The 17923-nt window shown below is 49.9% G+C and overlaps 1 protein-coding gene across 1 annotated transcript in view; it reads left to right on the plus strand.

The window, feature by feature from the left end:
* RNF128 (ring finger protein 128) overlaps positions 1 to 17923 on the plus strand; it is a 657937-nt gene that overhangs the window by 106590 nt on the left and 533424 nt on the right. The gene's annotated exons all lie outside the window — the stretch shown is intronic.

Here is a 17923-nt window from a genome sequence, read left to right on the forward strand (position 1 = left end):
CCCGCCACCCCACAGCAGCAAGCACAGAGAAACCAGCAGCCAGGCAAGCAGGCACCCAAAGGGGCAGGAGAAAGACCCGGGAACGGCACCCCAGACAGAGAAAGTAAAGGGAGAGGCACAGAACGACAGACAGTGTCAACAAGAGCAGCCCCAATAAAAGAGGGGGAAGGGAAGCATGCAGCCAGAACAGGGGGCCGAGGCCACAAGGGGTAAGATCACCCCTCCCCTGCAAGAACAAGGAGAAGCCGAGGGAACAGCCACCCCCAGACGGAGAACACATCGGGGCAAAAACTGCAAAGAGAACTGCACGGCCGCAGGACTGGGAGTACCCCAGCCAGGAAACAACCAGGCCAGAGCCCGCCAAAAGCCAAAGGGCAGAGGATAACAGCCGGCAGCAGGCCCCCGACCACCCAGGCAAGCACAAGCAGGCCACCAACCAGTGACGACCCACCAAACACAAAGGCAAAGATCATTGCAACATTGATTTATGGGCTCCCCTACTCATTAATGTTTTTCCCAGATCCTGGTCTTTTTCAACTTTAGTACCATTTTTTTTATGAAAACCGACAACAACCTGGTTGTAACGGACTATTTTCACTTATCAACTCTGCTGCTAAAATCCTGGGCAATTTTAATAGTATTGGAGAAAGGACGGGCAGGTGATGTCATTAATCAATGTCAGTATTGGTTCCATGAGGGTCTAGGTACTTTGGAGTCATGATTGAATCTCCATTTGATTCTCGCTAAATATACTGCAGCAAAGTTCTGCCCCGTATACCTGGCCTTCATTGATCTCGTCTGTATGTCTAATCGCATTAATTAATAAAACTCTTGACAAAATCTTTTGGAATTAGGTCTTCATGTTCCTCTAGTGCATTTTCTTGCTGATATAGGTATGGATCTAGAGGCTACTGTGCGCTTTGGTCCAGGTAGTGAGTACGCGCCGTCATTCAAACTTGAATGTGGAGTGCAGAAGGGCTGCATCCTGATGCCTAATTTGTTTGTCCTTTATATGAACAACTTGAGTAAGCGATTGATTCAATTTGAAAAGGAAGTCCACAAAATGAATTCAGTTCCGGTGCCAGTTCTATTATATACGGATGACGCGGTTTTATTAGCCTGCACCCCAACGAGCTTGGGGTGTCTGGCTGCTGCATACTTAGGGCCTTTTTTATGAAGGCCTTGCGCCACCGGTGCGTCACTTTTTCCCATTTTAAAAGTGACGCACCGCTGGCGCAAGTCCTTCATAAATAAGGCCCTTAGTCTTTATGACAGAGTTAGATCTGATGCCAATTTAAAAAAAATCCCAAATGATGAGATGAGGGGCACAGAGCACCTTGTGAGCCCTTCATGTTGAGGGCAATAAACTGCTGAGGGTCCACCAATGTTCCTATCTTTGGATTGTCTTTAATTCCTCAAATTAATGTGGCAACAACTTATGTATCAAGAGTCTTAAATTTAGACAGTCTGTGGGCGCTGTGTGTAATATATACTCTGTGATTGAAAGTAAGCAGCTTCCTCCCTTTTAGAAATATATAAGCGAGAACACGTACAGTAGCGCGGTATGGCACTTGACTTTTGGGATATGCCAACACATGTATTTCACAACTGGAGGAGAATTGGGGACTTTACCGTCTATTGTGCCTATCTCCCCTCGAGTTCCAGTTACGTGCGTCATGAAGAATTGGGGTTTCATCATTGAGGACTCCATTAAACGTGCGCCAATTATTCTATAGCTAGCTGTTTAGCTAAATCCTCAAGCGAATTTTTAACCAACTTATCCTCCGTTGCTTGTTATCTTGTGATAAGACTTAAAATAGCCTAGCTGTCGTATGTCAAGGTTACCTTGGAGAACTTGGAGATGTCTCCTCTTCTTAATGACCCCTTTGCAATCTGTAATACTGATAGGCTGAAAGTGAAATTGTTGTTCTTGAACAAGGGTGCGAGGACAGAGAATGTGAGGAAATGAAGAACATACAGTTGGGGGTTATGCTGTGCTGCAAACGACTCTGGTAACGGAGGCTTACTTGGTAAAGATCGTTAGACACTGGGAAAGGGCTCCATTAAACCGATTCAGGCTAGGGATCATTCGTTGACAGATTTGTTTTCCATTGGGCCACTATGATCAAGCCAGTATTTGTGTACATCAGTGTGGCGGTTACTCAGATCAGACACTTTTGCACTTTGTCTTTTTTGTAGGTTTAATAGTATTCATTCAAAATTACTTTAATTCCTTTGTTGAAGCAATACAGTTTTACCCAATGCAGACCCACCTTATGTTTTTTACAGATATTGAATGGGGAGAACGTTTGTTTTGCTGTTGCATCCATTTAAAGAGCTGTTTTGAAGTGCCAGAGATCGATGATGTTAATGTTATATTTGCTGTGTACTTGCATGATTATATTTTATAATCCAATAAAGTTATTTGAACTTGAACTCCAGGTAACAAAACAACATACATGTTGTTCAATGTTCTTGTAAAAAAAATGTTGAAGAACCCCTATTTATTGAGAAGACTCTTACACCCAAATACCAAATGCATTTATTGACTTACACATATATTTACCATCTCTCTCATCACTTGTTTCCCTCACTTGTTCCTTTTTATTTTTCACTCTTCTACTATGTTCGTGCACACATATTCACTCAGCTCCCTATTCGTTTGCTTTCCTTTTCTCTTGTTTATCTGCAAGTGTCATCTTCATTAGTGTATGTTTTTTTTGCCATCTTCCACAAGTCCATGTTCGGCCAGTTAGGAACTTGCATGGTTGTTCCGTGACAGGCTATTCGAAAAGAACAATTGATGGGCAGAATGCAGAACAATGTCATACATTGACCGAGTACAGAGATCTGGGCCCAAATCCACAGTTTTTTGGCTCCACTTGCCATTCCAGTTTGAACCCAGCCATATCCAAATCAGTATTGACCCTGCACCTTGTGGGAAGAGTCCAGCCCAAACTACCTGGCCAGGTCCTCCCTGGACCAGAAATAGGCATCCTAGGACCCTCGTCAGCTAGGCTAGCTTGACTCCAGTTGCAAAAACAACAGTCGATGGACAGAATCCAGAACAATGTCATACATACAGTCCACATCAGCCAGGATAGCTTGATTCCAGTGGCATGGAGAACATTCACCCCAGTACAGAAATCTGGGCCTAAATCCATCGTTTTTTTGCTCGCCATGCCATTCCAGTTTGAACCCAGCCATATGCAAATCAGTCTTGACCCTGTGCCCCATGGGAACAGTCCAGCCTGAACTGTCAAACCAGGTCCTCCCGGGACAGGAAACAAGCATCTTAGGACCAGTGTTGGGCTTTCAGCCCTCATCAGCCAGGATAACTTGATTCTGGGCCTATATCCATTGTTTTTTTGCTCACCATGCGAAACCGTTCCTAGGTTGCTTGTTTCCGGTCCAGGGAGGATCTGGCTAAGCAGTTTGTGCTGGACTGTTCCCCTGAGGCACAGGGTCAAGACTGATTTGAATATGGCCAGGTCTAAACTGAGGTGGCATGGTGAGCAAAAGAATGATGGATTTAACCCAGATCTTTAGACTGGGGTGAATTTTTTGATTTGCTCTGCATTCCGTCCATCAATTGTGTGTCTTTTGCTTCCTTGCCCTAAGTGCGCCGGGTATGCCCAGTGGGTCCCGGGCTCACTGTGCCACTGGATTCAAGTTATCCTGGAAGAAGAGGGGTGAAACCCTGAAACCGGTCCTAGGAAGCTTGTTTCCGGTCCAGGGAGGACCTGGCTAAGCAGTTCGGGCTGGACTGTTCCCATGAAGCACAGGGCCAAGACTGATTTGCATATGGCCAGGTCTAAACTGGGGTGGAATGATGAGCAAAAGAATGATGGATTTAACCCTGATCTCTTGACTGGGGTCTTTAGCTTGATTCCAGTGGCATGGAGTGATAGGCTATTTGAACACAGTCATTTCTGATTTTTAGAAACAAATATTGTTTTTTGTCTATTCCAGTTGTTGCACACTGGTGGGCCAGTGGGAAAAAAATGGTATTATCTTTAATTTCAATAAGAAACATTGTTGCAGAGTTTCATTTAAAAGTAGTCTCTTCGTATTAATCTGCATCTGTTGCTATGTTGTGTAACATATAGGCTAATTTTCAAAAGCCTAAACACTGTCCAGTATATCTCGTTTATTTTTTGCGTAGATATTTTAGAAAGGATTTCGCTTTATAACTGTATTCTTTACTGTGCGAGGTTATATATTTTCTCTTCATCTCTCTTCACCGTGTGAGCTTCGATCATAACCTTTCTTCAGTGCATCTGCTCCATCCTGCAACGCGTGATCGGCGGCTGGCCAGGAAACCCATTAATAAACTAATTAATAAATACAAATAAATCTAGCTGCATATTAACAAGTGTCACGATTGATCACTTTCACCGTATGAGAGGAGGTATGTTGTATATAAATAGTACATATGGAAGCCAGTCGAGTATAATACGTGATTTATCACTATTCTTCTTGAATGTGTGGACTGGAGATGACTCACATGAAAATATGCTTCGAATGGGCCCTGAGTAGCCCTCACAATTGGTTATTATTGGTTGATCTATTCATATACATTATGCATGCTGTAGTTCGAGTTTAATAAAGATTGATAAAACCTCATTAAATGGACCCTGTACACATGGCCCAGGTCGCTCTCATCTGTAAAGTAATTGTGATATCATCTGATGCCCCCAAAACAGTGCTGTCTCAATAGTATTCTGCACCGTATAATAAATAACATGTGGTCCTTGTACCGTGGTGGTAGGCGTGTGAACCAATACTTATTGGCGCACTTGCTCCAAATACATTTTAGGCAACATTTATTTTTAGAAGCATGGCAAAAATATACATATTTCGATGTTAACGATAATATACGTTCTTAGCCGCCCTAGAGGTATTGACAGAATGAATAAGTACATTATTTTTAAATCACTTTACACATGAAAAAAAGTAAGTAAGTAAAATAAAATGAAAAGTGCACCTACAAATTCCTATATTGTTATAGCCACCCCACTTACTTTTTTCCTCCTTGTCACCGCTTTATTTCTATGAATTAGTGATGGTATATGAAGGGGTGCACTTAAACAAGTGTATCTATTAATAGGCATCTAGTTCCTTCAAATCTCTTCAAACAAGTCCTTCTTTCTTCTCACAGTAAATGGGACCTGGTCCATTGCAGCAGCACTGAAAGTCTTCAATTCAATCCTCTAGCTTATGTTATCATGAGGATTTACAGTTTTCCTGTACTATTCTTCCCCCTCCCCCCATTATGTAAGGTAAGATGTCACAAACGTAAACACAAATTCAAAGCTGGTCTGGGGAACCAAAAGCAGCCTTGGCAAAAATGCTCAAACCAGCCTCACTCCCTTTGTCTCCTCACACTGCCCTTTTCCATCCGTCCATTATTTCTCTCTCCCCCCTGCCTGATCGCTTTCTCTCTACCTTCCCTCTGCCTCCCTCACTCCCTTGTGAAGCCTCCTGTGCCTGCTGCAATTAACCTTAGGGAGCTGAGTAAGTGACAGAGGGACCAGGAGGGGCCCTGGGCTTTCCAAACTGTCCTCAGGTGGCTCCAGTACACCGGGGAAGTGCTCAGAGGAGTAACAGGCCTCTCCGGCCCTGCACAGATGGGAGTAGCGCTCAACCAAGCTGTACAGAACTGTTCAAATAAGTATGCTTTCAATAAGCCTGCCTTTAGTTAGGTCCCATAGCATGTGGTGGATGCAGTACTTGCATCTTGCATTTCATGTTATTATGGATGATGTTATGTCAAGTATGACATCATGAGCTGTGTGCACTGTGGGGAGTTATGGTTGCATGCCTCACCATCATTGGAGAAGGTCAGTGGTTTTCATGTTTCTGATTTTTTCTGATTACTTTTTTACGGTACTGAAAGCTGGTTGTTTATTACCATGGTGTTCTTTAAAGTAATATTTTTGTAAGATTGCGTTTATCTTCGTGTTGCAATTATGTATTGAAACATCTGAAATAAGATCCATAAGTACAATAAATAATGCAAAATACAATACACAGTATGGGGAGGGGAAATTGAGGAACCAGGTAGGAATCATACAATGCACATAATACATCCATGGTTCGTGGAGGGGACGTACAATGGAACATGAAGAGGATGAACCTGTCAGGCTGAGGAAGGAGAGCATTGTATAAATGACAACAAACATGAGGAGAGCGATCTCCCAGGGTGGGGGGTGTTCCGAATGAGGAGGGGAATAACCCACAGGGTTGGGAAAGGGTGAGCCTAAAAGAAGGGTGATACTTTGCACGGGTACGGTAGGCAGGGCACGACACAGGTCATGTCATGGTAGATCCGAGTAGTGGTGGAGGGTAAACATAGAGACAGAGGAGGTGAGAGAGGAGTAAAGTAAGGGAGAGAGAGAGAGAGAAAGAGGAAAAGGTAGAAAAGAGTGAGTGAGGGTAGAGGGGCGGGAAAAGGAGGATAGGGGAAGGAGGGGCAGAAAGGTGGCAAAGTGACCAACGCAAGAGCAGGGGGGAGAGAGTGGAGAGGAGGCAGAGGAACCCTCTGGTGCAGTGGCTGGGCACCTCACCGTAAGCAGCCGAGCCTGCACACTTCATCACGGAGGAAAGGCACCCACATCTGGAGGCATATCTCTGCCTGGTTCTGGAGATTATAGAGGACATTCTCATGGGTGGCCGTCTGGACCGTCGCTGGCAGCCACACCTCCTGCAACGGGGGTGTATGGGAGCCCAGTTGCGTAGAATGCAGATTTTGGCTGTAGCCAGGGCCATGTGCAGTAGGTGGCGCAGGGGGTGGGTGAGGTCTGTGGAGGCCCCCATGTCATGCAAGAGGATCAGAAGGTGGGGGAGAGGTGTCCTGGGCGGTAGAATCTCACTTACCACAGTCCTCACCTCAATCCAAAAGGGCTGGATCAAGGTGCAGTCTCTAAGGATGTGCACCATGTCACAACGGGTGGCAGGGCACTACCAACTGTTTGCATGTGGCAACTTGCCTGCTCTATTCAACTTCACTGGCATCCAGTGCCAATCATACAATGTCAAAAGGCAGAATCTCAGGCGGGCCTCCCGCATCCCCCTGTCAAGTGCCTCCAGGAGTTCTGCCCAGTCGTCGTCCTCAAACTTAGCCTGTAATCAGGGCTGCTACCTGGCTCGGAGGTTGTTGGGGTGAGGGAGAATTTGTGGCGGTTGAGGAGGTCTACAACCCTGACACAAATTCCCGGATGTGGACCCACGTCCTGAGATAGGAGACCACTAGTGTGGTCTGTAATGTCCACGGTCGACCTCCCAGCCTGTGTCGGAGGCAGTGTTGCAGCTAGAGATACTGCCATGAATGATGGTGTGAGAGACCAAACTCCTCCCTTCAGCCACCCAAAGGATTTGAGGGCCCCATCCGCTACTACTTAGTCTAGGCTGCGAATGCCCACCACTGTTCCCAATTGAGGACCTCTCCGCCTATGCGAAGACAGTTGCTCTCCACAAAGGTGCAAACACACGGAGATGGGGGCCGTATCAAGGAGGCGATGCACCTGCTGCCAGGATTTGAGCATATTCTATAACATTAGGTTTTCAGGACCTTCCCTGTACTTAGGGTCAATACCTTGTTGGCAGGACAGCAATGAGTGTTCCGCTCCTACCCATTGCAGCGGATCCAGCATCCCGGGTAGCATATAGACAGCTCAAAGAGGGGCAGAGCCGAGGCGTAGTGCTGAACCGACAGGAGGCACAGGCCCCCGCACGATTGGCGCACCAAGAGCTTAGTGTAGGCAAAGCGAGGTCGGGAGGAACCCCAAACAAAGCATAGATCCCTGTGCCCACTGACTGTAGAGTCGCCAGGGGGACCAGGAGGGACAGCATGCCCAAGGCATACGTTAACCGTGGGAGCATAACCATCCGTACTGCTTGCACTTTACCCCACATGAATAGGCCTAGATGTGACCACTTGCCAAAGTCCAGTTTCATGCAGGCAATGAGGGGATCAAGATTGTCCACCACCGGGAGGCGTAGCCAGGAACATGGCCAACTAGCAACATCTGCCAGAGCTCCAGCAGCCCGACATTCATCCTGTGCATAATCCTGCCCTTCTAGCTACTATCTGCTGTCCATTTGCAGTGCTGTTTGCCGCCCGCTGCACCTGGACACACCAAGTGTGATCTCCGCTGTGCTGACCGAAGAACAGCAACGAGAAAACAGAGACGAATCGGAGCTGAGGCGCATCCGCCCAAGATGGCGGATGGAAAGCACTTGGCTGAAAATACAGGCCGCGCAGAGAGCTGTAGCTTGCTGGTGGTCCCCTTGTCGCACTCCGTGGAATACTGGGCACCGGGCGCACACAGAGGAGCAGCAACAACATCATCATGTTTAACAACATCGTTGTTAAACATTAAAACCAAGATTTTGGCCTCTATCCTAGCAGCACGACTTGTAACTGTAATTACATTATTAGTCCATCGTGACCAATCAGGCTTTATGCCTGGCCGCGCCACATGCTTCAATCTTCGCTGGTTTGCCAATTGGCTAGGTACAGTGAGGGACAAGCCCACCCCACAGATCCTTCTCTACCTAGATGCGGAGAAGGCCTTTGACACTGTCCCCTGGCCTTTCATGAGACAAGTCCTTGTAAAGTTTGGGTTTCGACAAGCATTCATGTCTTGGGTGGAGTTCTTATATACTAACCCCAGAGGAAGTGTTAGAGTCAATGGGGTAAAATCAGCTGACTTTGCAATCCAAAGAGGAACCCAACAGGGCGACTCCCTATCTCTCCTGCTCTTTGCGTTTGTCTTGGAGCCATTGGTGTGCTGGATCAGGACCCATTCAGAACTTAGGGGTTTCAAGGACGCCGGATGTCAGCTTGTGGATGAATGGATTTCCCTCTATGCAGATCACATCCTGCTTTACATCACCAACCCTGACACAACACTCCCTCTGATTACATCTAGTCAAGTAATATGGCAAACACGCAGGATATAACATCAACTGGGGAAAGTCGAGTCTTTATCCCATTGACACTGCTGGGTAGAGCGGCCATGTACAAAATACTAAACTATTGTACATGCTCCAAAACACATACCATAAAATCCCTGAAATGGTCTTTAAGACAATCAACAACGAACTGTGCACATTCCTGTGGGATGGGGGCCAACCCAGGGTGGCGTTCCATACCCTACATCATAGCCAATATAATGGGGGGAATTGCCCTGCCGGACATCCAAGCTTTCTACCGGGTGGCACATCTAACAGTAATCAATGAATGGTGTGATGCTCCATGAGATCACCCCACGTATGCCCTGGAGAGGCTCCAATTTCGGAAACACTCCTACCTTCACTCTCAATATGGGGGCACTGGGGTGCGAGGCTTGCTACCCGCTACACAGAGAACGATCGAAGCCTGGAAAGGGGCGGAACGACAGATGAACTGGGGCAAGAAACTCACCAAAGCTACACCATTATGGGAGGGCAGGCGGTTGCCAGAACTGGCGAAACTGCAGGGCTTCAGGGGCTGGGACACACTTGGGATCTCGACACTGTGATGACCACGACAGACGCCGGACACTAGGACCCTGTGGGTCACAGGGTGGTGACCAGGTCACCGGACACTACTTCCTGTGGAGGGACAGGAAAGGCTATTCTATAGCAGGACGAGGACGAGGACGGATGTGCCCTGACGGACGGACACGATAAGGAAATAAAGAAGTACCTCCCCACACGATCTGTGTCCTGTGTGGTTCCTGCATGCTGCGCACCGCAAAACACGACATCTGGCGACGAAGGGTGGTTGGAAACAGTGACACCACTGCATTCGAAAGCGCACGGCACGGGACCACGGGATCAGCATAGCGGACGCTGCTGACGCAAGGAGCTACACGGGAGCCCACCCCGATAAGCGTCCAACAAACAACCATCAACGTGCGGTAAGAGGAGCCACGGGAAGCAGCGGCAGCGCCGGAGAGAGAAGGAAGACCGCGCTAAATAAAGTCGAGCGCGTAGTATCGCGAGAAGCGGTCAAATCTCGGCGGCCATACTGGAAACAGGCAGAAAGGACCAATAGAAACGCAGCCACAGCAAGTCGGCCATTTTAAGGTCAGGCGAAAGCGAGATTTCGATCGCGAAATCTCGCGAGAAGCAAGGCGGGCATTTTGTGGGGGACAAAAGTAAAAAGTGCATTAGAAACAAAGGGCAGCCATCCAAAAGGCAGGCAAAACAATAAAAAGAGCACCAAAGAGACTGAAAAAAGGAACAACACTGTCACCATAAGACAAGAGTATAAAAGAGAGAAATAAAGAGGAAAGACATCAATATAAATAGCTCGAAATAAAAGAGTTTAAAGAGAAATGCCAGAAACAAAGTCACAGAGTGCACAATACCGCAGACCGGTGCCTTTCACTGTATCGGAGCCACAAGTGGGCATCCGGTGGGAAAAATGGATCATAAAATTTGAACGATACATGAAGGCGACCGACGTGGTGGACGAAAAAAAAATGGATCTATTCCTAAACCTAGTGGGGGATGAGGTGGATGACCTCCTCATAACACTGCCACAGAGTGAATTAGAAACCTACGAGAAATTAATAAAATGTCTGACGGCCAAGTTCAACCCCCAAAGAAACGTCGACTTTGAGAGATATTCTTTTCACATGGCATATCAGCAACCAGAAGAGTCAATGGATGACTTTGCAACAAGGCTGAGAAAGCTAGTAGCACATTGCGAATTTGAAAAATACGACAATGAACAGGCACTTGGGGGCGCTAGAGGGCGCACTGCGGAATGGCCGCACTGTCGTGAGGCTCCCGCTGCCCGGAGCTATTATCCGCCTAGGGATCCTGATTATCATCGCTGCGCCCTGAACTGACCCCACAGATCTATTGGGATATCGACTGACTACCCACGGTCCAACTCCTGGGCCATTTGGAGGTTGCTGGCCGAAGTTACGAGGATCCCAAGCTTCCCCGACTTGCGCCCTGGAAGTCTGATGCCCTCTGGCCCGGCGTCATCGTTCATGCCAGTCCGGGGCTCTGCACGTGGGGTGTAGGCCTTGCTCCTCCCCTCTCCACCAGGCCCGCTCGCTGTCCGGGCAAGCTGTTTGGCCCTTCCTTGCTGTCGGACTTATCTCTCGGCCTTTACATCTGCCTGCCTAGATACCATTGCTCACGGAGACGCAACGGATCTTCCTCTTGGACTCTGAGGGCTTGTCCCCTTGAGCTGGAAGCGGAGACGGCCATTTCTCGTCGTTGGGAGTGGCGGGGCGCGCTGGCCTGCTCGTGCCCCCACGACTCGAGTTTTTTTTTCTTCTTGGCCGTATCCCTTGTCCGACCTATATCCTAACTCCCATTTGCCTTGGTCCCCCACTGCATCACTAGCGCTCCGCTATGGGGAAGCCGGACACTAAACAATCCAAACTGTCCTTTGACTCTGGAGGGGCTAGGCGGGGGACGCGTTTGCTCCAGGAAGCCGGGACTTCGCGGTCCCCCCCCCCCGAATGTCACTGAGAGTGTCCCGCACCCACCACCACCGGATCTCACCCAAATGATGCAGGAGATGAGGCAGGGGTTTGCCACTATAGTGGACAAAGTGGACAAGATATTGTCGCGCATGGATGCGGTCGTCCAGAAATTGGACGTGCATGAGGAGCGATTGACGGCGGCGGAACAGCGCATTTCGGACCATGACGACACGGCGGCCACCCATACCACCCAACTGGCGAGAATGGACAATATCTTGCGTGTTATTGCCGCTAAGAATGAAGAGTTGGAAGCGAGGAGTAGGCGCAATAACGTGCGCATTGTAGGTGTACCGGAGTCCACGAATGTGGGCAAAATGGAGACTTATGTGGAGAGGCTACTGGTGGGCGCCATTGGGGCGGAAGTGTTCTCATCCCAGTTCATCGTTGAGAGAGCACATCGGACACTGGGACCTCGGCCGGCTTCTGGGGCTGCACCGCGCCCCATCATTGCGCGCCTTTTGAATTATCGTGACCGGGACGCCGCCCTCCAGGCCGCCCGCACTAATAGGGCCCTTTCCTTCGAAGGGGTGACTTTCACCATGTACCCCGACTTTACGCCGATGGTGCAGGACCAGCGTCGTAAGTTCCTGGGGGTGAAAAAGAAGCTTCGGGACCTCCAAGTGGACTACGCCTTGCTTTACCCGGCTAAACTCAGGGTGACGCATCAGGCTAAACAACATTTTTTCACCAACCCACAGCATGCTGAGGACTTTGCGAAGCGCCTCCAGCGTGAGCGGGCTGCTGCGGATCGGGGAGGCGTTCGAGACCCGGAGGGTGAACATTCGGCGGCTGAGGAGGAGGTCGCCTGATCCTGGTGACTTTGGACTTTGTCTTTCTCTTTCTTGTTTTTTGGAGTACTGTGGACGTGTATCTTTTATATTGAGTTCTACTGTCTTCCTTCTCCGCATTTGTGGCCTAACTATCGCCCGCTTTGTTTTTGTGCTGATGCGGGGGGTCATGTCTTTATTGTGACGAATGAGTGCGTTTTTGTTTTTTTATCTCTTATGGGGGTCGGTATGGTACCGCAGGATGGTACTATTTGGTGTCGCGCTCTGGGCACCCACCCCCCCGCGCTGCGCCTGGGGCCGCCTGATACTTGTTGGCGCGGACACTGGCGTGGCGTGAGGGAGTGGCGTCGTGCACCTCTGGAAGGTTCCCCGGAGGGTGTGCCCCATGTGTACCTTTGATTTGGATTCTAGTCCTTTGTTGTTTGACTGGATGTGTGTTGGGGAGCGGGGTGGGTGGGGGGGTGTATGGCCTGATAGTTGGGGCGGTGTCAGGTGGGTGGATGGGGCGGGAATGAAGCTGTCCATGTTTGATTGCCCGGGACCCCTGGATCGCTATGAGAGGTGCTGCTGTTGTTTGAGTGCACAGATGTGGTGGTGCGCCAGCTGTCTAGGCTGGTCCACTTTTCTATCTGGCGGAACTGATCCTGGGGTCCGTGCTCCCGTCCTTTTTGGGCCCGAGTGCATCGGCCGCCATTTTAGGCTGCCACGTGACGGGGAGTGCTCTACAAGCGTAACACGTGTGCGAGCTGTGGGCCGCGTGAGAGGGATTGGCGGCGCGCGGCGTGCAGTCTGTCCTGAGTGCTTGTTGCATGGATGGTTTGGTTGGGGGGGAGTTGTTGTGTTTTTGTTTGATTGGTTCGGAGATGGCTGGGGACTGAGTGGAGTGTATGTGGGTGGTTGTCCGTGCCCTAGGGCGTGGACCTGTCACTGGCTGTGGCTGGTAGTTGGATGCCCTGTATGTGCTTATTGGGTCCCGCGGGGCCCTGAACCTGGGTGATGTCGACTGCTGTTGTAGATCAGATATCGATTCTGTCCTGGAATGTACGGGGACTTAATGATGCCAGGAAGTGTCGTAGTGTGGTCCAGTACTTGGACAGGCATGCTATTCATGTTGCTCTCCTCCAGGAGACGCATCTGCGTCCCGCTCCCTCCCCCACCTTTGGCGGGAGGTGGGCTGCGGCCAGGAGGTTTGCTTCCTATTCTTCTTATGCTCGTGGGGTTGTCATCCTTGTTAAAAGATCGCTTGCATTTCAGGAACTTGGATCTGTAGAGGACCCTGAGGGGCGGTATGTGCAACTGTGGGGGCGGCTCGGGCAGAACACTGTACTGTTTGTTAATTGCTATGCTCCTATTGTCGATACGCCAATCTTTTTTGTCACTTTGTGGGGTCATGTCCTTGCTGTTAATGCCACTTACATTGTGTGGGGGGGTGATTTTAATTTTGCTTTTCAGGCCCAGTCGGACAGATCGGAGGGGAGCCCTCAGTATAATGTACAGGCTAGAGAAGTGTTGCGGGGGATTGTGGAGGAGGCTGGGTTGGTCGACAGCTGGAGGTACGCCCACCCTGCCACCAAGGAGGGCACTCACTACACCACACATGGTCGTTCATGGGCGAGACTGGATTATGTGTTTCTCTCTAGAGGGTTGATAGCTGGCCTAAGGGAGGCTACACATCTGGCTCGGACGTATTCTGATCACTGTCCGGTGAAGGTTGTTCTATCCGTCCCCGGGCTGCATAGACCGCGCCCACCTTGGCGTCTGTTTCCGACTGCTTTGCTTGACCCGGTGTTCAAGGAGGAACTTGGTGTGGAGGTGGAGGCGTTCTTCCCTAGGAACAAGGGCTCTGTGGATAGCATTGAGGTCATTTGGGAAGCGTTCAAGGTTACGATCCGGGGTGTCACTATTTCTAAAAGTTGTGGAGTACTTCGTCTGATTGTTCGGACCCTCGAGAGCTTGGAAGCTGACTTGCGAGACTTAGAGCGCAGGATGCAGGCTGACTCGGATCCCGATCTTCTGGCACAGTTCCGTACTAAGCTCTCCGAGTACGAGGAGGAGGCTGCTAGAGAGGCTAAGCATAGGGGGAAATACTGGACGTCGAGGCGATACTGCGAAGGGGAGCGACCCGGTAAGGTCCTCGCTGCCCTTACTAGACATCCAAGGCATGGGTCGGACGTGTTGGAACTGGTGTCGCCGGATGGTGCTCGCTGTCGAGACACTTCGGAGATTCAGCGTACTTTTATTGATCACTATGCACACCTCTACACGACACAGCAGACGGGTGAGACTCGGTACGGCGGCTTCCTCGATGAGTTGGCACTTTGTTGGTTATCGGATGGTCATCGGGAGTTCTTAGGCAGGCCCCTAGAGGTGGAGGAGGTCAGGAATGCCATCATGTCTCTCTCTAATGGGAAGGCCGCTGGTCTGGATGGCCTTCCTGCTGAATTTTATAAGTGTTATGTGGACACCATGGCCCCTGTGCTCCGTGAGGTTTTTGAGGAGTCCCTGGAGGAGGGACGTCTGCCGGGCTCCATGCGAGAGGTCGCCATCATGTCGCTGCTTAAGCCGGGTAAGGATCCGCTGGATGTGGGCTCCTATAGGCCCCTCTCATTGCTCAACTGCGATGTCAAAATTCTCGCGAAGGTCTTGGCAGTGCGACTAGCCGAGCTCATGCCCGTTATTGTATTGCCTGACCAGTCGGGATTTGTGCCCGGCCGTGCTACTTCCCACAATCTTCGCACCTTGTTTTCGCTTGTATCGACCATTGATCCCACTGTCCCGGTTGCCGCTATCTTTCTTGATGCCACTAAGGCGTTTGACTCTGTTGAGTGGGGCTATCTTATTGATGTTCTTTGTCGGATGGGTTTCCCCAGGATCTTCATCTCATGGGTTAAGCTCTTATATACTGATCCGATGGCGAGGGTAGTAGTGAATGGGGTGCTATCCCCCTCGTTCCCTCTTACGAGAGGGACCCGACAGGGATGCCCCCTCTCGCCCCTCTTGTTTGCTATTGCCATTGAGCCGCTGGCCTGTAGGATTCGTCAGTTTCATCAGCAGAGCGCCTTTAATTGTCTTCAGCGGCAGGTCGGTATTTCCTTATACGCCGATGATGTTACACTCTATGTCAAGGACCCTGAGAACAACCTGAATTCGCTCTTACGAGAGCTGGTCGCTTTTGGAGGTGTCTCCGGTGTCCATATCAACTGGCGGAAATCTCAATTTTTCCCCCTCACTGCTGCGGTGGCCAGGTTTCCCCTTGACTACCCTCTGGAATGGTGCGATTCGGAGTTGCGATATCTCGGCATTGTCGTGTCCTTGGACAGAGAAGATGCGGTTCGGCTTAATTATGGTGTGGCCATTACTAAACTTGCGGATGATGTCACCAGGTGGATGTCTTTGCCTCTCTCCATGGCCGGTAGGGCGTCTCTTATCAAGATGGTGGTTCTGTCCCGCTTTCTTTATCTCTTTCAAAACCTCCCATATCATCCTGGTGCTTATTTCTTTCGCAGACTTCGTTCCGAGCTCCTGCGGTTGTTCTGGGGGGGCAAGCAGCCACGGGTGGCTTGGGCCACCCTTACGTTGCCTTATGCTGATGGCGGTTTCGACGTCCCTGACTTTGAACTATATTATCTCAGCGCTCAGGCGCATTATGCTTATCACTGGATGCGCCCCATGCCGTTCATGCCCCAGATTGCTGCTGAACATTGGGTCGCCCACCCGCTCCCACTTGAGGGGATGGTTTTGGGCAAGGTGTCAGATGTGGAAACGCCTCGCACAACAGTGACGTGCACAGTGGATGCTTGGAAACGGGTGGCTCAATTGCTGGGCGTTTCCTTTCTTTATTCGCCGGCCTTGCCTCTGTCTTATCATCCGGATTTGTCGCTGTTGTTGGAAACGGGGTTTCAGCGAATGTGCAGGCGGCTGGGTGTCCTCACGTGGGGCGACTTGTTTCATGAAGGTGCCTTCCGTACGCAGGCTCATTTCTTCGGTGCGGCTGCTTGCTCTCCTCTGGAACTGTTCTACTTTATCCGACTGCGGCAGGGCATGCGTGCTCTGCTACCAGACTACCCTTCGGAGCCTGGGGTTACCCTCCCCCTCCACGTGCTGTTGGTTTCAGATGGGCGACACCTGGTGTCGAAATTATACGGGGCTATTCGCAGACAGCGTTCGGTCTCGGCCAATCGGGTGCGCGAGCAGTGGGTTGCCGAGTTGGGTGCTCCTATTACAGACGAGCAGTGGAAGTACTGTTGTGGGCTTACGGCCAATGTTTCTTCTAGTTGTCGCCTTAAAATTATCCACTACAAGTTTGTTCAGAGGTACTATTATACCCCGGCGAGAAAACTACGGTTTCATTTAGCGGAGGATGACAGGTGTGCTAGATGTCGGGCGGAAGGCGCTGACTTCCTGCATTTGGCTTGGAGCTGTGCGGGGGTGTTAGTATACTGGACTCAGGTTCATGAAGCCCTGCAGATTATGGCGGAGGATGGGGTGGCGTTTGACCCCTTAGTGATGTTACTGGGCTACTCTAAGGACGTACCTGCCTCTCACCGTAGATTTGTCGACGTGGCCCTGCTGCTGGCTTAGCGTAGGGTTGCTTGTTGCTGGGGTCGTGGTAGGGTGCCGCGCTTTCAGGATTGGGTGACTGACCTCATATATTGTCAGGATCAATACAATATCTATTCTGACCTCATGCCTGTCCGATGCAGACCAAAGGACTTTTGGAGTCCGCTCCAGGTGTACCTCCTAACCAGAGCAGTGCAGGACTCTGATTCTGAACCTGGGGACCGCAAAGGGATAGGTTGATGACAACATGATGGGCTGGGATTTTACACTACACCTGCTGATCTTCCAGTATCGGGGGGGGGGCTGAGCTGTCTCCTTTCCCTACGAGCTATTGGGGGCTGCAGTCTCCCTTACGACTGGTGTATTACTGGGAATTGAGATCGTATCCCTGGGCGGCACCTTTATTTCATGTGTCCCTTATATCTGAGTCCCCTCTGCCTCATGTGCTCTCCGCTAACGGAATGTGTTTATACTGTATTGTCTTGTTGGCTTGCCTGCCCATGCTGGATCATTGCTTCCTAATTTATACTGTACATTTCGCTGTTGATCCTTGTATTGACTGATGTCCTGCCCTGTACTTCCTTGTTTCTTTTTTTTTTTTCTTTTTTTGGCTCTGACGTACCATTGTAATGGCCGTATGTGACTGTATGTTTTGTGTGTACACTTCCCTTGAACCTGCTTGTCTCCAAATAAAGGTTTAAAAAAAAAAAAAAAACAATGAACAGGCACTTCGCCTCAAACTGATAGAAGGCTGCCGAGACACGGAATTTCGCACAAGACTACTAAAAGAACCGATCACTCTAGAAAAAATTCTAGATCTAGCGAGGGCAGAAGCAAGAGCAATGATACAAGCGAAACAGATGGACCGAAAGGGAGAACAAATACATAGAATGTCAGACACAAGCAAGAAAGGGAACTGGAAAGGAGGACACAAGGAACAAGCGGCGAAGAAACAAAGTTCCCAATGCTACAGGTGCGGTCTGGAATTCCCTCACAGAGGACCATGCCCAGCATTCGGTCAAACATGCAGAAAATGCAACAGAAGCAACCATTTTGCTACCATGTGCCAAGGTGGGC

This window comes from Lissotriton vulgaris, chromosome 4_1 (genome assembly GCF_964263255.1).
Source record: "Lissotriton vulgaris chromosome 4_1, aLisVul1.2, whole genome shotgun sequence".
Lineage (NCBI taxonomy): Eukaryota > Metazoa > Chordata > Amphibia > Caudata > Salamandridae > Lissotriton > Lissotriton vulgaris.